The sequence below is a fragment of the Calidris pugnax genome, unplaced genomic scaffold (assembly GCF_001431845.1).
Source record: "Calidris pugnax isolate Ruff unplaced genomic scaffold, ASM143184v1 scaffold13, whole genome shotgun sequence".
Classification (NCBI taxonomy): Eukaryota; Metazoa; Chordata; class Aves; order Charadriiformes; family Scolopacidae; genus Calidris; species Calidris pugnax.
In genome coordinates this window covers 1,408,907-1,431,499 of record NW_015090810.1, presented here as the reverse complement: position 1 = coordinate 1,431,499, position 22,593 = coordinate 1,408,907, and the positions used below count along the sequence as shown (strand labels likewise).

The window sequence follows — 22,593 nt, the reverse complement described above, 5'->3', positions numbered from 1 at the left end:
GAAAGGAAGGGAAGGGGGGGCGGGAGGGGGGGGAAGAGAGAGAAGTCTACTCTGCTTGTATTGCTTCAACTTTTCCCTCTAATGGCTGCGATGATGCCTTTAACCCTTCCCTCTCTCTGCCTGTTCTCTACACCTCTCTACCTGTTCTGACTTCTACTGGCTCTGATGCTGGGGTAAAGCTGCGCTTTTTTTTTTTTTTTTTTTCCCTCATAGTGTACAGCTTGCGATTGTAGAGAGAGCAGGGAGCCTTTATTGTACTGATGTAATCTTCGGTCTTACATCCCAAAACACTCAGTGGCCAAGAGGGCAATGCAGTGGTTTGATTTTTGGTGAGTTAAGCTGTTTCTGTTTTCTCCTTTTTCTTTCCCTCTTACAGTGTCTGAGGGGAAAATAGTTTCTCAGTAATCCTATTGCACTCTCTATTGCCTGCTCCAAATAACTATGCTTCTAGCATCTTACATTAAAATGTTCAGTTTTCCTTCAAAGACAGATAAAGAAGACGATACTTGGAGTGTGCTTTGGATACATGTATTTATATAGCTTTCTATGGAAATAATATTTAGCCAGATAAAAATGGATTTTGATATCCTACAGATTACTCACAGTAATATATATATTTATGTACACCAGAGAAGGTGTTTGCAGCATTTCAAAGAATGATTCCTCCTGCAGTGAATGTTTCCTTCTATCTTCCTTGTTTTCTGCCTATGTATATTAATAATGTTTAGACAACAGACTAACCTTGACTGTATTAGGTGTTCAAAACACCCTGAAAAACATCTTCACTGGGGGAAGTTCTCTGACTAAAATCGTGCTGCTTGTAGTATGAAGCCATCTAGAAAGTGCTTGTTGCACTAAGCAAATACCAAATACCTTCACAAGGCTGAGACAAAGACTAGATAGAATCTGAAAAGAACACCTGATAACCACTCAGGCTGCCAAATAGCTGAACTGTTAATCACAGACTAAAAAAAGATATAAATCATACTAAATTAAAGAGAATCTTATCTGCATGGGAAATACGTTTTTCTGTTGAATGGAGAACCGGACAGATTCTGTCATTCCTGGCAATGGGAGTGCAGCAGTTCCACAATGGTAGGAGATGCAACTTTCACCTTACTTACTGCACCATCTAAATTGCTACATGCATACAAGACACCTGATATACCTGATCTCTTTCACAGAACTAATGCCGGCTGACTGCAGAACAATCTTTGTGTCTACATTTTAACATTTATTTGTTTTACAATTGCATAAGTTCCCATCATTTTTTATGAAAATAAAGGAGACTTTTCCCCATGGTAATGGTCTATTCCACTGATGTCATATCTTAAGGATAGCAATAATTATGAGCAAAAAAAAAGACTACAACAAATAAAAAATAATTTAAATTATTAAAATGATCACCCAAATAGGAAAACAATTATGTTACCTGAAAGATTTTCACTTACCACAGAGTTTTAATTACTTTATAGGAGGTAATGATGGTTATATTCAAAACCGAAGAAAACCCACAAAACAAAAGAAAAGCACAAGTCTTTAAAAGTGGTGGACTTAAATTATGTGAAGTAGCCAAGGACTGTGAGTAATTCAGCAATTGGACACACACTATAGTGGTCTTGACAGGTTCAGATGATGCATATTTCAATAATTTCTATAAAAGAAATCAGATCCTTTTCAGCTGGGCAGCCAAAATCCTAAGTCACTCCTGAAAATGAAGGCTGATTATAGGATTCACTTCAAACCCATGTACGTCATCAGTAATCAGTTGAAATTACAAATTAGAGACATATTATCAGCAACCAAGTTAAATGTAAATTAGACAGGAGGAAAAAGAATCTAAGCAGCATCACCTGGTTTAGAAGGAAAGCAGAAAACAAAAATAGATCAATTTTTTTTCTCTTTTTTGCCTATTCCAATTCCAGACACTTGATAGGTGAATTTAATTTTATCAATTTGTAATTTAGAAACAAGAATAATTCTCTCAAATAACTTGAAGTTTATGGAACTAATGAAATCTTAAATTAATGTCACAGGGGGGTACAAAATAATATATATGGTTATTAAAATATCAAAACAGAGGATGTGTTTATTAGAAAATGGATTTAATTGAAAATTCCTAAAACTTGGTTACATGCTTATTATTTTTACTTTATTCTTGTGCTACAACAAGCCATAAAAGTCTGTCAAATATTGCAGCAGAAAACTGAAATAATCCACTCGTGCTGTCAATGTTAAATTTCACCCTGATGAATGTGGATTGCCCACAATCAACCATGTATGAATCTGGGCAGTGAATGTGTCTAGTTACCTTGTGTGAAATCTCTACCTTCTGTGCTGTAGAAAGAGTTTTCATGTAGATTAACTTAAGTGAGAAGTATCAGCTATACTTTATGGCATGAATGATATGGTTTATGTGAGGTTTTTACTACCTCTTTTTTCCCCTTTCAATGATTCTAACAGAGGAGTCATCACTGGACACTCTCCCAGGTCATAGTCCTCACACTCTTGCTCTTTGGATCATCAATATGATATTTTATAGAGTTATCATTTGTGTTTGGACATTGTACCTTTGCCACTCTTGTGAAAATTCCTGCATATTTTGCCATATTCAAAGATCTGAAAAAACATCAGTTGCATATACTCAATAACAGATCATATCCCTTAGAAGCCTGTGTTCATTGTGCCTAAACTTCTCACAGCCTTGAATGCTGACTAAGTGCATATATGGCATTTTCACAGAGTGAACAGACATACAAACAGATAGACTGCACAAAAAAACCCTGCAATTAGAATCTGGAGAAACAGGAGAAAGGCAAAAGAAAAGAAAGGTGTGTCAAAGAGCTGAAGCATCAGTGAACAGATTGAATGTTAAAAAATGTCATAATGAAGTTTGTCCATTATCTTAATTCATTCCTTTCATTTGCATGCAATTATGAGCAAGTTCTACTCCAGGTGAACCCCTCCTATTTTTAACATATGCTCGTACTTCACTCAGTAGCCAAAGTTATCTTAGTCTAAGAATGGCTTTCTGCTCAGGCCCAGGAAGTAAAGCATGCCATTGTACACGGTACTTCTGCCTTATTTCTTACGAGCATTGGAAGAGAAAGGATGCCCTCCCCTCAGGGTGGCGAAGCTCTGGCTTGGGGAAGTAGAGTCGATCTCTGACTGCCAGGGTTCCTGACCGATATTGCACATTCCCTTGCGTCAGATGTTTCAGATGTGTGTGCTTCTCATTTCTGAATGCCCACCTTAAGATCCTGAGGGCTGAGACAAAGAAGCACTGAGCAGTCACAGCTGCAATTAAAGTGAGTGGGTGCTGTGCCTGAAAGTGCAAATTATTACAGAATGTGACACAACCCCACCACCTGAGTCCTGGGTAGCTCAGCATTTACTGTTGCCTGTGTGCCTCTGCTGCCTGTCTGTAAAGTGGGGTATATTATCCTGTCACTTCAGAGAGGTTCTGTTGAGATAAATTAACCTTCATGAAGCTTACAGAGCTTTGCATGATGAGCACCATAGGGAAGCCTATAAAGAAATGAATACTTCTGTCTTCAGCTCAGGACTCAGAGTGCTGTGCATGGGTGAGGCCCAGGGACACACTGAACAACTGAAATAACCAGAATATCAAAGATCTACTTGTTACTTGAACTCCATTCTTCACATACCCTGAATGAGGTGGGGAGAGGCTCTAGAAAAAACCCCACATCATGGTGTATTTAAAGACTACATGATGTTGCATGTGAAAGGAGACAGCGTTAATTCGTGCTTTGCTGTACCTGAGTACATAATTTTGCAAGTTTAACAATGCTCTTTTGGTACAGCTTTTTACATATAGTGAACATTTTATAGCTCTCTCACTACCATTGTCTCTCTCTACCATTAGTTAGCTGGGAGAAAAACCTCACATAACCTTAAAATGGGACTTTGGGCATCAATCCAAATACTTTTTTCCTGGTTTTCTTTTTTGTTTTTATTAGAGAAAATGCAAAAAACAAGCAAAAAAAAAAAAGGCTGTTTTAAGCACAGTCTGTAACCTGGGTTTATGGAAACCACGTGAAGCTCAACACTGTATGCAGAAAGCCTTGGTGTTGTATTGCCCTTCTTATGAACCCCTTCCTTTTTGTTTTCCTTTTTTTTTTTTTTTTTTTTTTGTCCCAAGTAGTTCATACCCAGAATGGTGAATAGTGTAGAAGTATCTTTACAGTATGATAAATTCATATTTCTGGCTTCAGTGAATTTTGAAAAACTTGAGTTCCTAAATTGCTAACGATCATATTGTCAGAGCTTTTTAGCAAAACAAAAAAATCAGGTGCATAAATTCTACTGTAGGATTTTATACTCTCTGAACTATACATACTGACTGCAGCTTTTCTAAATTCAAGCTTCACTGAAATTTCAGTTTGATGTCCCCATTTTTTACATTTTTACCTCTCTGAAGGTGTTGTCCCAAATACAGTAATGGTGGTGTTGTCCCAAATACAGTAATGGTGGAGGGGGTTTCTTGGAAGAAAGAAACACTGCAGAGAAGGGCAGTGGTTGGGCTGTTTTGTCCACACTATGCAGTTAGTGAGGGGTGTCCTCACCAGTTTCAAAAAAAGGGGGGAGGCTGGAGACAGCTATCAGGCTGGTCAGATAAAAGACTTCATTCCTTTCTTTGAACTGCACTAAGGCAAATCATACCCTGTCCATGAAAGAATTAATACTTCCTTGTGGAGGTTGCTCCAAAATTTGCTTGGTTCCTTAACATCTGACAGTTTGATGAAGGAACAAAGTGTTCTCAACAAACATATTTAATTTTCTTAATGGAGTAACAAAGGAGTACTTCTTGGAGAATTATCTTTTTCACTTCTTTGGTTTCTCTTTTTTCCCTGCCTTCAGTGGCACAGGCATATTGGGTGCAACTGCACACAACTGCACACTGAAATAGCAACAAAGAAAGCAGAATAGGTGGTATATGGTGGTTTGTTGTCTTTGTCTCTTCTCTTCTCTTCTCTTCTCTTCTCTTCTCTTCTCTTCTCTTCTCTTCTCTTCTCTTCTCTTCTCTTCTCTTCTCTTCTCTTCTCTTCTCTTCTCTTCTCTTCTCTTCTCTTCTCTTCTCTTCTCTTCTCTTCTCTTCTCTTCTCTTCTCTTCTCTTCTCTTCTCTTTTTTCCTTTTTTTCAGTTTGAAGTTTTACAATGAATCATGAAGTTACAGAGTAGCCTTAGGGAAAAACTGTTTTCTTTCAAGACAAGTTCCTTATTTAGCATTTGAAAATGCTTTTTGTGTTGTTGCATGGTAGGTGTTATCTGTTCGTTTGTTTTTGAAACAAAATCTACTTATTCAAATAGGTCTTTATGAACACCACTGCTCTGTGGTCATTTTTGTTGACTTCTCATTTCTAATTGACAGTTAAGCCTTATGGGTGTACACCAGTTGTATAAATTTAAATGTTTTACAGGCTTATAAATTTCTTCCTATCATAGCGGTTGCATTTCATAAAAATTCCACTCTGTATCAAAATCAAATTATGACATTGGTGTCTGTATGAAGTTTTTTTGTGAATTTTTGGGTTGTGTTTTTAATCTCTGCTATGCCTAGCCCTCTTGTAGACAGTTCTTTAGGCAAGGAGACAATGAGGAACAGCTAAGGATACAAACAGTGGTTTGCAACTTTTCCCAGCAAGCTGGAAAACTGGAGACAGTCAGTGCAACTTGCAGATAAGCCACATTGTGGAAAGTACCATTTGATCATTGTCTGTGGTCAGCTAGGACAAGATCACTAGATACTATTTGTGTTTATTCATCCAGAAAAACATGAGGCACTTACAAAACTTTTCATCTGCAGAATTCAATTCATTTCAGCTATTCCCCAACCTTTATGGGCTTTTTTAAATTTTAAAAACAACACAAAAACCACAAAACAATGCAGTGAAGTACACCTACCTTGAAAAGGGAGAGCTTGCTGATTTCATAAAACTATAATCTCTCATTATGCTGCTGATGAGAGCAAATATAAGAATTTCAAAATAGAGCAGTCTGTTTGTGTCAACAATGGATATTGCATATCCCTTTGAGGTAAGCCAGTGACAATGCAAAATGCTTGCTATAATGCCCTTTCAACACATTGGAAAGTTTCATAGAGGACATGTTGAAAAACAGTGGGGTAGTTTCAGCTATTTATTTATATACAAAATTATTCATTTTTCAGTGAATAAATCCACTTCCACCATTTTAACTGCAGGTATTTCTTTTCTTCCAATTTTTATGTAGTTCAGTGAAACAGCAACCATAGCCATTTCAGCCTGTGCAAGGAACTATTTTCTTGGGAAAGAAAAAGGAAGACAGACTGTCAGGATTTGTCTTTGGGCATTATTTTACTGCATTTGCCAGCCTGTGAGACAGTAGCTTTCAAGTTGGCTCGATAACTGTGAGGCTATCTTCATAATGCAGGACCAAGAAGCCAAGGGGGACTGGTTGCTTCAGAGATGATTGCACACTAGGAACAATTTGGTTACAAAGGCAGCTGGTAACCAGAAGCTCATCAGAGTTTAGTTTTCATCTGAGTCTTGTTGAAAAGAAACTATCTAATCTTTGACATAGTCGCCTTAGAAACAAACGGATTCTTTTCTCAGCATCTTTTTACATAGTATTGTCTCATCCAGTGAATCAGTGAGAACAGGTTCTACTGTTTTTGCACACATCCCTGCTCTGTAAAGGAAATTACATCCTTGGAATGAAGTGTGAGTAAGGATGACAAAATTTGCCCCATAGTACTCACCATGGTACAATAAATCCATCATACTGGGTAACATCCATGGAACAGCAGTCCACAACCCAGAAAGAAGTGCCTTTTTCAGTATTTATTTATGAGATATTCGCTTTCTACAACTTTCAAAGTTGGATTTAAAATAGCGAAAAGCCTGTAATTTTGATTGTTTGAACCTGCTTTAAAGGGACATATTATTTAACAAGTAAATAAACTTTTGATTGGCTAAGCACAAGTATTCATCAGCTTCAGTACAGGAAAAGCCCTAAGGACTATTCATGATTCTGCATTTTGACAACACAATTATTAATTAGAAGCTTAAAGACAGAAGTGGATCCATGTTGAAGTGTGAATATGCCTGTGATTAAATGTTAGGATTTGTTGATTGAAAATGATTGATAGGTTGCTTTGTTTTTCAGGATTATTTATCAGTATGATTTAATTTGAGGTATTTTTGTTGTTCTTGGGTTTTTTTGAAGGATTTTGTTTTAGGACTAAAATTTAGAATACTGTAATACAAAATAAGCCATAAAATAAAACAAAGTTAACTTTTATTGGGCTAAACTATTAAAATAGCTTCCTGTCTTGAGCACATTCCTAGTATATCCTCATTTTCAGTTTGACATAAAGCTGATTTAAATCAATGGGAGTCTTTTATTTAACTTCAATGGCCTAGGATTCACAGTTTCTCTGGCTGATAAAGAATTGTGTTGACCATGTAAAAACCCCATCTGTTTTAAATTATTCTCAGAAAAAGAATTCTTACATGAAAATAGCATTTCTGGGTGTGTTAGTCAATCTGCCAACATTTGACACTTGTGAGGTGACAAGGTCCCATGTTTTTGGACTAGGATGAAAAAACTTTCAGGTTGTACAAGCTTGATCAGAACTCCAATTCAATTGAACTGGAGCAAAATCTTCAGTGTCTTTTTAGTCACTGCCTCTATTTCTTCACTTAATTTTCAACATTCCTGTTCTTTTAGGGTAACACAGTGTCAGGTATCTTAAGAAATGCCATTTATACATAAGTAGTTTTTCCAATAGTTCTCTCTTCACCTTGATTACTAGCTTGTGGCCTTGAGAGGGTAAGAAGAAAAATGACCTGAAATAAAATTTCAGAATCTCTATACTTTCTTTTGCTTTTTCTGTTCTTTTCATTCTTCTCTATCTCTCTCTTTTTTTTTTTTTTTTATTTCATTGTGAATAATGGGGTAAATTCTGGGACCCAGGAAATATAAAAAAGCCACACACCACCCCTAACATTGTAGAGCAAGCATGACTGCAAGTGCCCTTCTTTGAAACACTTGTAAAGAATATAATTCAGAAGCTGGGAGGGGAGACCTGTGAGAGGAGACTGAATTCAGGCACAGCATGCTGTGTAACCAAACAAAAGAGTGTTGCCTTTCATTGTTTAATATTCCTAGCAGTAAGGTGGTACCACTTAGAATGTTGAAAAGTAACACATGGTGGGGCATATAATTAAGTGAAGCCTGAAGAATAATTATGCAAGTACAGCTCAGTATAATGAGGAACCAGGGTTGGGTTTTTTTCAATATCATATTTTGACATTAAGTACAAAATTGAAATGTGACGCTAATGCGTCTGTTGGAAATGGAAGGAACCTGCAGCTATAGGCATTTTAAATAAAAAAAAACCTATTTTTACCTTTTGTGGAATAGGACTATTCCATATTTTATTTAAGTAAAATAAAGTTTTATTTATTAAGGGCTTGATATAATTTCAGAAAAAGAATGTGAGAATTTCCATTGATCTAAATGGAAACTGGCTCCATCCCTCTGTTGAAATATTTATAATTTTCTCTGTAGTCACACAAATAAAATGTCACAATTACTCTGAAAACTGCAATGCATACCAATTCAAGCCAAGTTTCTGGGCTGTTCAGAAGAAGATATTGTAAACTGAGGATTTCAGCATGAGCCTGTTCATGAGGGACAGCTCTGGGGTTGCCACAACAGCAGCTTTTTGCTGCCACTGCAGAAGATTACAAGAGAGTTTAATTAATACAGCATTTGGAAGAGTGAAAAGATGTCTGTCCAAGATAATTCTCTAATTCTGGGACCTAGCTTGAGTGGCAGAGTGTTTTTCTCTCTCTACGTGAGGTGTATTTTAAAAGGAGAATCAGAAAGTATTTAAACTTCATCCCTGTTGCTGCCATTCCTCTCTATGTACAGGAGTTATGAAAATGACATCTCTAAGACATGCTTTGTTGGTTCTATTTGGATCTTTAACACTGCTCCAAAATTGGGCAGCAATCTATCTGATAATGCTAAAGGTGTCTGCTACTATGATTACTTTCCCTAGACTACCCCAGGTGTTGGCATGGGGTTGGCAAATGCATAACAGAACTTAGACTGATCCTACACCTGTTTGAGAGTGCTAGAGGCAAATCAGGATAACCTAAGGTGCCATTTAGGCACTAGGTGCCTGTGCTTAGGCAACCAATGCCCTCTTAAGGTTTCCATAGTTTACTCCATTCTTCCACAAAATAAGAGTCCAAGAGAAAATATCATTTAAAAGTTAATTTAAAATTTTACTTGGAATACAAACACACGGATAAGATGACCAGAGCACAAAATTGCTTAGATCTCTACAATGTATGTCACTTATTGTAGAAAAGAAGTTGGCTGACCCTGCTGTTCATGACTGACAACCTGACCCATAAACATTAGAAAGAAGCTACCTGCCAAGAATGTTCAATTTATGTTGCCTGTCACATCTTTACAGCTGTAACAGAAGATGAGTGAAAGCTTTTTTTCTTTCCCTTTTTCCCCCCTCCCCCTCCCTTAATAGCAAGGAAAAAGTCTGCCTTCTCTTGAATCTGAAGTAGGACGGTGAGTCATTCTAGTTCTTTATACTGTAGAGTTGGAGGCATTGCAGAAGACATTGTTTGTACTATAAAACCAAAGGGAGCATTTCAGGTGTCATTCTCTCCAGTGCTGGTGTAAGTACTGCGATGGTAGTTGCTGCATAATGCACAGTGCTGCTACACAAGTTGACCCCTGGGGAGCATTTAGTAAATTGTAACAGTCTGTGAAAGCACAAAGTAAAGAAAGATGGACTTTCCTTCTGAACACAGTGGTCTGATTCCTGCAGGTAGCCTGAAGAGCACTAAGGAAGTTAAAAATTGCCCAAAAGCAGCTGTACTTCTTGCAATTAGTTCAAGAAGTCATCTGCATCCTTGACCTTGAAAAGTGCAAAGTGATGCCTGCAGAGTTCCTTCCTCTAGCAGCCCACAGGAGGGTTGAGGGGGCCAAGAGCAGGGGGACTTCCACATTGTGCCTGCTGTGGGCTTTTCTGAAATCATACAGATTTCTCTGTCTGTCACTGTCCCAGAGCACATGCTGGCTCCTCCCATTAGTGTGTGGGTTACTCTATTCCAAAAAAATAGAGCTAGACTCAATTAATGAAAAAAAATTGTCAATGAATAACATAAAGGGTCAGCCTCCTTCCTAGTGTGATACTTTCATAGGTTGATCTGAAATGTCCATGAAGCTTTGAGAAACACCAACCCACAGTAGGAAATTCTTCCCCTCAGCGAGCTCTCTAGATGTTAAAATGCAGTTTTATAACTTTTGACTAAAAGCTACAGTTCAGCCTGCTGGTTAAATGCCATCAGGCATGTATTCTGCTCTGATCCTTGTTCTGGCATTGACTTTTTCTGCTTCATTGGATATGCTGTATATAATTAGAAGTCCTTTATCCAAGATTTAGTTAAGGATGATAACTCTTTCTAAAGAGCTCTGGAATACACAGTTGAAAGCTGATGTATTGGTCCTAAGTTAAACTTGTCAGTGGCCACTTGTTATAACTTCCAACTTTCTATTCGGGAAGTGTCATATATCAGAGGAACAATGTGAAAAGACTGGAAGTCAAATCCTCAGCCCTGTTAGCTTCAGTGAGTTGCTCCATTTTGTATCTTGTAGAGTCTCAATATTAACAATGCACAGAGATAGGCAATTACGGGCAGGATTTTAAAAATATTTTTATCAGGGTTTTTTCTCTTCCATACTTTGGAAGGATAATGAACAGAAAAGTGGATTTCCCAAAAAAGCAAAGCTAACCTTTTCAGCTATTAAGTGTGTCTTGGTTTGGATTCTCTTTGAATCTGGGGTGCAGGTGTGACTTTTTCTCCAGCTTTTTTTTCATAGTTAGTTACAAAAATCCGTCAAGGCTTTTCACAAAGCAAATTCTTTGAAAATGTGGCTTTTTAAACTTATTTTTGTTATTTATTCTTAAAGCAACAACCATGTAAGATCTTTTTAAAGGTAAACAGCAGGAGCAAGCCCAGGCAGCAAATGTAGCACGTCAAGTCTTTTCTTATAATTTCTTTCCTTCTTTTCCTCACTTCCCCTCTTCCCCCCCTCTCTGCTGCAAATAAAGGACTGAAGAGAGGAAGAAAAGGCTTACACAGCAACATTTGAATCCCTGCCTATAGTTAGTGACACTTTCCTAGCTTGAGGTGATATGCATTATTGAAGAGTGTCCAGCACTCTCAAGTAAATATGGGCCACTCAAATAAATAACTACCTATTATACTCCTCTGTACTCCTGAGCAGTGTTTATAACAATACACATGCAGCTCAGTTTCTATTTTTCGTCCTTACTTTCATTTTTCAGGAAGCAAATTTTTTAGCAAATGTTTCAGATATAGAGGAGTCAATCAGAATGAAGTAAAAAATTATATTAGCTGTGGAACCAACATAGTAGCATTGTGACAGACCAATATCCCAAAGTGGCTGCCTACTTTCAGCCATGTAAGTCCAGGCCAAGGTTAAGGAACTATACAGCAGCTGGTACTGTGAAATTTTGGGTGTTTAACCTCAGATGTCCAGCTGAAAATATTGGGTTCATGTTGCATAAAAGTATAGTTATATATTTTCTAGGAGTTAATTAACCAGTATAAATTAATTCAGGAATATCTTCCTTTTATTGCAACCTGACACAAGGAATCTGCACCAATATTTAGTAAATTACAACTTGAGCAATTCTCCATTAACTGCATAATTTCTCTCATACATTCTGCTTCCCTGAGTTGTCCAGCTAAACATTTTACTGCTTATAAGTTAGGATAATTATAATGGGCTGAATAGCGTCTGAGATTTAAAAGGAAAGCTTTTGGGGGTGATGTATAGTTACTCCTCCTTTTTATGACTACCTGATAAAGGTCAGTCATTTATAATTTACTTGAACTGTGGTTCATTTAACTGTTATCTACCTGTATGGTTTTGGTGTATGGCTACTAGTCTACTTGCAAGGTTTAATTTTTCCAAGGTTATGTAATAGAATCTTTCTAATCATATGAGCTGGGGATTCCTAAGCCATTAAGCCATTTCTTTAATATTGAAAGGACTGCATCATTTTTTGTGTGGGCTTAAGTATATTTATACATGAAGAGAAAGAAGGCAGGGTTATTTCTACTGGGCATTTAGGTCTATTGAGCAGTATCAATGAAGTTTCCTCTATACCATCTGCTTCCAAGTATATAATGCCCCTTGGCATTATATGAATACCTTGTGTTCATGTTATCAAGCGTTATTTCTGTGTCAGAGAAACTGCTACCTGCATTCAAAAAGCTTGCCTGACATAGTCACTGTTTTGGGTTACACACAGCAATCAATACCTTGATTTGTAAATTGGGGTTAAAGCATCCTTTGAATTTCGGTTAAAATGTACTTTAACGTGCAGGATTCAGGACAGTTTCTCTTCTGAACCCAAGGATTTCAAATGCACAACCCCATCCCGCAAGGAGAATGTCCTAAACAGGACTGTAGACCGTTTTGGATAAAAATATTTTTTGCAATTCTTTTGCTGTAAGGTATTATAGAGGGGAAAAATGTCTTAGAAATGGATTAGACAACTTTATTTCATGAATGCCCATTGGTGACTGTTAGATGCACTAGCCTGTCTGCAACTTCTTAAAGTTGGCTTAAAAAAGAGAAGAAAGAAAAAAAAAAAGGGTGTGAGTGGGGGAAACCTTAAGCTCCTTGTTGATGCAAGGCAGAAAGTGATGTCAGTCCATATTTCTTCTGTTTCTTACACTCTTTAAGCAGCCTCTACTAACCATTGTCAGACATGACGCTCTGTGACCTTTGGTCTGTTCCAGCATAGCTCCCATTATGTTCTTAATGACACATCTCTTCACTCTTTTATACCACAGGTCCCAGCTTCTATCTCAGAGATGGTGGACTGGGCTGTGAGAACAAAGTGCCTTGGAGCATGAGGGAGGCTGCTTCCTCAGGGCCCCCTGCCTCTCTCTTACGAAGCTGGAACTCATACCATGCATGAGGCAAGGCTACAAAGGTTACCTCACAGTGAGGTCATTGAAAAGCTGGTTTCTATTTTTGTCCCTGACACTGCTACAGAATTTTTGCCTGATGCTAGGCAAGCTGCTTAAAACACATTTTTCAGAGTGCTGACTAATGACCTTCCCATTTCTCTAAAACCTGCTTTTGATACTTGGTAGTAGGAGTTCCCCAAATGGGAAGGCAGCTCATGCTGATGGACTGGTATGGAGCCTGCAGACTTTGGGAAATATAATTTGAGCAGGGTGGAGCAGGCAGAGCGTTCAAGTCTGGGTCTTACCAGACAGCGAGCTCCCCATGTCAATGGTTCTTAATACTGGTCCTTTGCTACCCAGGGTAAAATCAGGATAATATTATGGTCACACTTTATAGGCAGTTGTAAAAGTAAAGGCATTGCTGTTCATGAAATACAGTCATGGGCACCACAGAGAAGTCTAAACAAATGGCTTCAAAGCGGAGCTCGAATAATGCAATGCAAACAAGTCCTAAGGCCACGCTTTACAAAAAAAAAAAAAGAAGATAAAAATTTTTTTGAACACCTCATTATTTTCCTGAATGCAATCCATCCTTTCAATCCACCCCCTGAGAAAGGCAGGGGTCATGTGCAAGTATCTGACCAAGTAATAAAAACCCTAGACTAAAATGACACTGCAGAGGTGACTTTTTCTACAGGTCTGTCATTTGCTTTTATTTTCTGGCACTGAGGGTGTTTTATAAGATGGCATATGTGTGCAATATGGATACAAGCTAATATGAAAATGAGTTTAGCTGGCCTCATAAAACTCTCAATAACTTAAGAAAAATTCAGTGACCTTATTTATTTAATTTTTCCTTGTTGATTCTATTCAAAGATAAGGCAATTTGTAATTTCAGGGCCAAGCTACTAACAGCTGATTTTAGGAACAAAAAATGATATGGTGGCTGCCAGAGGCAATAGGACACCAGAGTCCCTAGTGCCACCATTCACCTGTCAAAGGGTTTTGAGGGGGGCATTTCATTAGTTTCAGTGCCACTATCAAAGTCAGGGGAATGTTCTCCCAATATTTTCTATAGATTGCCTGATGTTTTCTAGATAAGTACTTCTGTGGCCTCAGAATATGTCTTTAAAGAGAAATTAGGACACCCATGGCAAAACAATTATGCCTTTTCCTCCAAAGAACAGTACTGTACAAAACTGGAAGCTTCAAGCAGATGAATCAGAAACATGGAAAGAGATCTCAGAGAGAAAAGTGTGATGTAGCTCGTACACAAGATTTAGAATAAATTTCTCAGGTACATCACCTTGCTGGGCACATTTTTTTTTCAAAATTGAATTTTGTGAACACTATTCATGTTTTTTTTTAGTGTGCTTAGCACATATTCAAACTTTGAAGTCTTGGTATTGTCCTAAAACAGAGAGCCCGTTAGGAGAGTAAGAAATAGTCTTCACATTTTCAAAGCTGGCTTTTGAAACTTTTACTGGAATTTTTGTCTAGTGTGAGCTAACCAGTTTCCACAGATAAACCACTGAATTTCCCTTGTGTGTCACATTGTACATTGCCTATCTGTAAAATATGAGTAGCAAAGTAGATCCCTACTAAAAGAAGGACAAGGAAAGGAAGGAACAAAAATCATTTAGTAGCTGTCAGCCACATTTTTCTTCTGCTATCCATTGTGAAAACATCTGGTTCCATCTAAATTTTGTGGATGATTCTAGCCTTTGCTTCTGTGTATTTTTTTTATATTTATGCTTTCTAAGTCCTGATCCTTGTAAAACCTGCCTAATATTTTAAAAAAGAAATGAACAATCCTTTTTATTTTACAGCCTTTGGGAGCAACAGATTGATTCTTTTGGGGTGTAAAGGGGAAGGGGTAATTGGATTTACATGTGTGAAGAATTGATGGAAGAAAGCTCAACTGAAATAAATGAATTTTGTATTTAGTGCTGAAAGCAATAAAGGGTCATTTCTCAGCTAAGCACCTGTGAAAATTCTGTGTCCCATATTCACAAAGTTCCTCCTGCAGCACAGCAAATTTATTGATTCCAGTGAAAAGACATTATTGCTGGGATCTTGTGGTCACAGTGTGAGAGTGGATGTCTGGCAGTTAGATATGATCTCATGGAGGCCTCCAAAGACCAAGAGATTGACTTTAAACTAGAAATAGCTGAATTCTAGATGCTGGAATTATATCTTCACAGAAGCAGTGTAAGAAAATTAACTGATTCTGATTAAAGATACTCATAAATTTCTTCCTAAGGCTTGTTTTCAGCTGTCTATAACTTTTTTGTATGCTTTATTTTTCTTTTGAGCTTAAAATTTGATATGTAAGTTCTTAAGACAGAAACTCAACTTTAGATATTAAGCAAGTCAATCTCTTTTCTGACCAGAGAGAAATAAAAGCCACTGCCTTATGCATCTTTCTTTTCCACTGTCATTTCATAATGATTCTAGTGGTACCGGTTAGAAATGAAGAACAAAATCCTCAGGTCTCAGCTGTGGATTCCAACAGTTTGGGAAAAACTTGCTGTGCTTTTTCACATTAAGGGGAGTTTAAAATCAGACTATACACATACATCTTTTTCCTACAATGAACTACTGGTTTTCCATGTTTCCTGACAATGAGATGCATCAAGGCTCTTTTAAGGCACAGAGCTATGAACTCCAGGCTCTCAGATCAAAAAGGACAAGGGTCAGTGTGAAGAACATTGAGGCACCGGATTTGAAGAACTTACAGGAACATGCATGGAGACTTGCATCTCACAGACAGTGAGAACATACTCGGAAATATTTGTAAGTAGCATACACAGCATCCATATCCTTTAGTTTCTTTAGCTGGCTGTGGTATCTACCACGCAGGAATTACCAGGGAACAGCAGTAGACAGTCCTGACTCCAATAAAAGTGTCTGTATTATGGCAATGTGGTTCTGCTTGATATAAATTCTAAGAAGAAATTGCAGATTACAGGTAGATAGTTATTTAAATAACTTGTGGTAGGAAAAAAAAAGCTTCTGAAACTAAACGTTATTATGTACACTGGAAAGTTGTCAGTACTCTTGATAAAGAAGGTATACTTGAGAAACTTCACATGTATACATTCATAACAGTGTGGATACCTCAGAAACAGATTGTTAAAGTGATGTGTAGTAGCATATTACTGCAAATTCACATCATTCATTTTAGGTTGTTTTAAATATCTAACTTGAAATTTCACATGCACAAACCATGTTTCTCTCTGTTTCTCAGAGACACCTACCTTTTCTCATTGGCTGACAGAAGACTTTATCTTCCCTCTTTTGATCTTCTGAATGACACCAGCATTCAAGACCAAAATAACTGAGATAAATATTATTTGTTTTCTTGTATTGGTTGCCTAATTGTTTTTGGTTTTTTTAATTTCTTTTTCTGTGAGTCAAAAAATGAATTTTTTATATGCCTACTGTAGAAATTCAACTAGGAATTTGCTCTTCCTCTCTATTACGTCGTCATCAGTAATAAATATTCTGCAGCTGGAATTCATCTGACAGGTTTGCTGGTGATATATGAGCCAGAGAGAAATCCTGTGCAATCTTTCAGAGCTGTCTTGGTTTTGCAGTGCTAACAGTACAAAATGTTTGGTTTAGTCAGTAATGTGAGCAGATAGATATACATCAAGTACAAATGGGGATTAGATCAGTTGGGTAAGAATATGGTATTTCTCATAATATTTTTTCAAGCTGTAACTGCACTTTATAGCATTGAATGTGGTGACACAGCTAGTTTGACAACATCACCACTTTAAGCCTTTTAACATCACTGCAGGATACCTTAATGCACCCAACTTTTCCATAAAGGAGAGGATCACATTCAAACCCTGAAGTAATAAACTAAATGTTCCAATAAACATTGTCAGCAGCTAACCATCCACCCTTCCCTGGGGTAAGAAAACCCACCTTCTCCTTAATTAAGAAAGAAATACATTACAAAAGAGGGACAGTTTTATATACTAATGGTTCTCTCAAAATCATATTATAGTGCAAATTTGACATTGTAACCATGAGATATACAGAAAAAGAAAACAAGTACTCTGGAGTTTCAGAAGCATGCCGTGGTGCAGCGTATTTTGTCACAACACTAGTACATAACATCACAAGCTTTAAGTTAATTTTCTTAGCCTTAGATTTTCCAGATTTATTTTTCAAAATGAAAAGTAGATGTTTGCTCCTGCCTGGCATAAGCAGATGTTCATGTGTATACTTTTGTATGGTAGTTTTGTTAGTATCAATTTGCTTAGAAAAAACAAGAGCCTTGTCTGTATTTGTAACTTAATCATGTTTTTAGTGTAATAATTCACTGAAAAACATAATTCCAGTCAATATGTCTTCAGGAATTCACAAGCACAAGCTCTTTAGGAGTCTGTCCACTAAACATCTAGTTCATACTTGTTTATGGATGGTGGTGAAGGATTCACGTAGAGCAACATAAACTTTGCAGCAATGCATTTCATAATAAAAATTTATTTGCTATTAAGGTAGTTTGAATTTTTTTACAGGGAAGACTGAATCTTTATGCATGCTTAAAATCACAGGATCTGTGTACAGGGAGACAAGAATATATCCACTGGAATCAGTCCTGTTACTAGAACTAATGCTGCACTGGTGAAATAAGAGCTGGGCATATGGTAATTATGCAGAGCTGTATTGAAGAACCAGAAAGAGCAGAGAAGTCTTGTGTTGTCACTGTTTAAACCCTGTTCGATTCTGAATATGGCAAGAATGCTCACCCATTTAGGTCAATTTATCTGAAGAAATGTGCAAACGCTAGCCAAAGTCTTTGTAGTCTCTTACAGTGGAACACTGCATCTTCATAGGCATCAACAAATCAATTTCTTTCTTTCCTGAAATCTGAGGCACCTGGGCTGTATTGCAGGTTCCCACATTCTTTGCTTTTATTTTTTTTCCCCAGAATTATTCTTAATTGTATTGTACTTGACTATCCCAACTTATTTTGGGAGGGGGGGGCTGACAGGAGCTTACCTAAGGAATTATATAGAGAAAAACTATAAAGATTCCTAAAGATTGCAAAATCCAGCTGTTATCCCCAAGGAGGATTGGGCTATGTTGTATACAAATATGGTTGTCCAGCCTATTCTGGAATCTTACCTCACCCAGGAATGTCATTTTACAACCTTTCCAGGCAATTTATTCCAATGTTTTTCATCCTTCATTACGAAAAGTATATATGTGTATATATTTATATTTTAAATATATATATAAAATCTAATCTAACTTCCTTACTTTAAATAAGCCCTGTTATCTTTTCTTTGATCTCTAGTGGTATGAAGAAAGCATTCACTCCATTCTCTTCATCCATGGAAAGAACCAGTATTCCCCTTCATGTTAGTCCATCCTGACTAGTACAAGCCCAGCTCTTCATCAGTGACTGTTTGCTTAGACTACTGATCTGTCTTTGTGCTGTTCTCTTAGTCATGCAGAACCCTTCTTTTTGTTATTGGAAAGCTATACTTTATAGCTTTGTAAATGGGTTTTCTTTCTAACATGGCCTGAACAAGAAAATTATTTGAAATTATCTCCTCATAGCCAATTTTTATTTTTACTTTAAAAGACATTACAACCTTGTAGCACAGCAACTATGATGCCATTGCTAGTAACAGACCACAGCCTTTGCATTAAGCTCACAGCAAATGCTTCTGTGCTTGTTGAGCTATATTTGGACTTCTCTTGGCCTTTCTGGATCTGTGTTTTAGCTTGTGTAACTAAAAGCAATTATCTAATGACTGTTTCCTAGTATGTTTAAGCTTTTGTACAATTCTATAGAGTATATTTGTTATAAACACAAACGCACATATTTTATGTGTATATATTATATAAAAAAAACAGGTTGTAATAATAAGTAGGTATTCTGTGTAAATGATCCCGTAATAAAATACTGCATGAGAAGTATGAGCATCATTTGGTAAGAGAGGCAACAAGAGGGTATGGGAGACTCAGGGCTGTAAAAACCTTAGTTAAGATGATTACTGGTCATCAAAGAAAGGTAACCTTGGGTGCCAGCTAAAGAGACCTCAGGGCTAACTAAGGAAATAAAATGAACAAGTATCTAATACCATATTTAGCAAATTTGGATGTAAAGTGGAGCTGCAAACCATTGAAGAAAGAGCATAGTGTAGAATTTATTAGTAAACACATAAAAATTACCCAAAGTGGACCCATACTCCTCCAAGCACAGGCCATTGGACACCACTAACTTAATTAGACTAACAATATAATTACTGAGTATGTTCCTCTTGACCATAAGAAAATTTTGAGTCTAATAAATTAGTGAAATTTAAAGCAACCTCCGTAACATGGTGCAACAAATTGAGAATAATATACATAAGAAGCTAGGTATTTCTAACTTGTAAGCAGTTTTAAAATTTAATCAAAATGGTAAAATAAATATATTTCTCACCAATATTTTTATATTAGTTTTCATTCATTAATGAAAGCAAGCAACGTTTATTGGCAAGCTAGTGGAAGCGAGCAAAGTTGTTTGAGTATGAGCAACTCTTTCAAAGTCACCCAGAGTCACTTGTCCAGAAGCAGCAAACTGAAATTTAAAGATCAAATCACTGTGAGTATGCAAAATTCTTTGTGTTCATATATATAAACTATTTTATTTCATGGTTCATTATAAATCAAGGCTGTGCCCACACTTACTAATTGCAGTCTTCTCTTGCTGGGCTTGTTTGTAAAGGATGCTGATTGCTTTAGTATATACAGGATTCAGATTAATTTATTTCTTGAAGACAGAGCTGAGCAAAATTACCAATTTTCTTTTTGTGAATAGTTGGTACCTTCCACAGCTATTTTTAACTTTGAGATTGCTGTTTCTTATTTATCTTTGGGGTTTGGAAGCCTCCCATACTGAAGTAAAAAGGTGTCAGATAAGTAGTGTCACAATCGATTGGATGATCATTTTTGTGTGTGTTTTGTGAATGAAGGAACCATAAGACTACTTCTTGGCTCTGCTGCTAAGGAGTCTGGAAGAGGAAGAAGATAATGTGAGACTGGGTGACAAGTAATTAAGTTTTCCTTTCTTGATGTGTATTATATTGAACACTAGAGTAGGTCTTTCCCTAGTAAAGCATTACAGTTAACAGTCCTACTCTGGTTACAACATCTGCTAATTTAACCTGTACTGCTTTATGAGACATACCCCTGTAAGAATTAAAGTACTGCAGGCAAGTTTAAGAGAAAAGGGTGTCATGAACATGGAAGGAGAAACCTTGTCAGATTTGCTTATATATGTGAACGGTCTTGAAAGTCTGTGGTGATGTGTATTTCTGGTGTTACACTGAGTAGAATCATTCCCACTGATCCAAATATCGAAGCTGTGTGATTACTTGAAACCCTGAAACATGGTATTTGCTAGTTCAAAGCTATGCTCTTTAGCTGTACATTTTGTTGTGCTGAATGTGCACTGAAATGTGAGTTTTTCAAAGCATAGAAAACCAAAAGTGATACTAACTTTCATGTAATAAACACAATGAAACTCCTCCCTTTAACTTCAGAAATCCTCAGTGTAGATGTTCTGTCGAAGCTACAAATTGAAGATCTCTTTATAATAACTTGAAACAGAGGATGTAATTTAAATATGTGCTTTAAGATAGACTACATATTTGACTATACTGATCACTGACTGATTTTAGTGACTCTAAAGGAAGCTAAAGGTGAATAGATATAGATCTCTGATTGAATATTCCTACATTATTCAGATAGCCTGTTACAGTCAAAATACTGCATTGACAGAACAGAAACACACCTTATATGCAAAGCTAAGAATCTATTGTTAGTGTAATTGAAATCTTAAAAGCTTAATCAAATAATTATTAGTACAGATCTAATTAATACATGGGAAAAAACATAAAGAAAATAAAGAAAAGGATACTATTACAAAAAAAAAAGGTTCTAAACAATAAATAAAAGCAATACATATACGCACACTTTCTTGTACTTATCCCTTTTCTCTGCTGTTATGCATCTGATCTATAGACCCCTGAGTCCTAAGATGAGTGGCTTCAGTCTGGCTGGAGGTGGAAGAGGAGATTTACGGGGAGTTGACAATGTTTTAGAGTCTTCACTAGGAAGACAGTGATTCTGTTGATTGGGCTGCTGCTTCTTTTTTGCCAGAAAAAGTGTGAAATTGATCACAATGGCACATTTTTCCTCACTTTAGGATCTGTTTGGGACTAACTTTAGATGTTTTCTAACATGGTTTACATTCTGGTCTTTCATCCTTCTTTTGCAAGTCCACCTCACACTCGAGTTTTCTCTGTACAGCGTGTTTTAGATAAGTTGAATACTTTTTTGTTGATCTTTTTGTTACCCTTAAATTGGTTTTACTCAATGCTTCTGTGGTTGCATTTCTTTATCTGCCCTTTGGTGAACTGCTTTTAGCTCTGGAGTCTTCAACCTCACCCTGTGTCTTACCATCTTATGCCTGACCTCCCTACATTGCATCTCTTGTCCTCTATTTTAAGGGCTCTGCTGTCATACCAGACATATTTTCTATATGTGTTTCTATATATTGCATCACCACACTGCAGTCTGGAGTATTCCAGTTTACACAGAACAGCTCTTTGTTACTGCTATGTATATAAAAATTATGGTCACACCATAAAAAGATAAGAAATAAAATAACTTAAGCATAGCCACTGGGTCATTGGAGAAATTGCTGTTGTAGTTAAACATGCCAAAACAAAGTTCCAGGCAGGCAAAAACCAAGTTTAGACAAAGCATGCCTGATGAGCCTCAGACCTGAGAACTTTGAGTGTCAGTGACCACGGCAGAACTGTATTATTGGGCTACAAGTCTGTGAGTTCCTCCAGGCAATGTCCATGGTAGCAATGGCAGGAGAAGCAGGAGCGTTAGTAGCACGACAGCGTTTGGCTACTTGGATCACATGGATTAGTGGCATCTAGAATAATGGGGATATCAAACTTCTATCCGGGATTTCCAGAAATGAATTTGCCTACTGTATAAGTATTGAGTAGGTTGCAATGAGATGATTTCTATTTTGATATCTAGTTGCTGAGATTCTTGCTGCACAGATTGCACAGTATTAGCTCCATTCATCTATGCCACCCTATAAATGAGACCACATGATTATTTCCAATAGCTTGAACGTGAATGAACCTCTTACCTGTGAAGGTGTGATGAAAAGATGTGGAAAATGTAGGGGCCAAATTGATAAAGTAATATTAAAACCAGCTGGAATTTAGAAGAGTGCTTTACCTAGTTTAAACATGGGTCTTCCCCACATATGAATGAAAAAAAATCTGATCTCAAGCTCTAAAGAGAAAAATAATACTTTACAGTAACAGTAGACACAGTAGACACTTATAAAGTGAACTTCAAAAAGGAATCATGTAGAAAGGGAAAAATGAGCTTATTTTCTTCTCCTACTAACTGCTGGCCAATAGTATCAGCAGGATTTTTTGAAATTAGAAATCCAGAATGACTGCAGAAGGGAAAGAGTTAGAGTGGACATTTATGGATGAAG

General features: G+C 36.9%; 1 protein-coding gene across 1 annotated transcript in view; it reads right to left on the bottom strand.

Moving 5' to 3' along the window:
• Positions 1-1,042, bottom strand: part of VSTM2A (V-set and transmembrane domain containing 2A) — a 25,290-nt gene extending 24,248 nt beyond the window's left edge. The window contains exon 1 of the mRNA XM_014938659.1: positions 1,024-1,042. The gene's annotated coding sequence lies outside the window, so the exon portion shown is untranslated. The remainder of the gene's footprint in view (positions 1-1,023) is intronic.
• Positions 1,043-22,593: the final 21,551 nt, after the last annotated feature.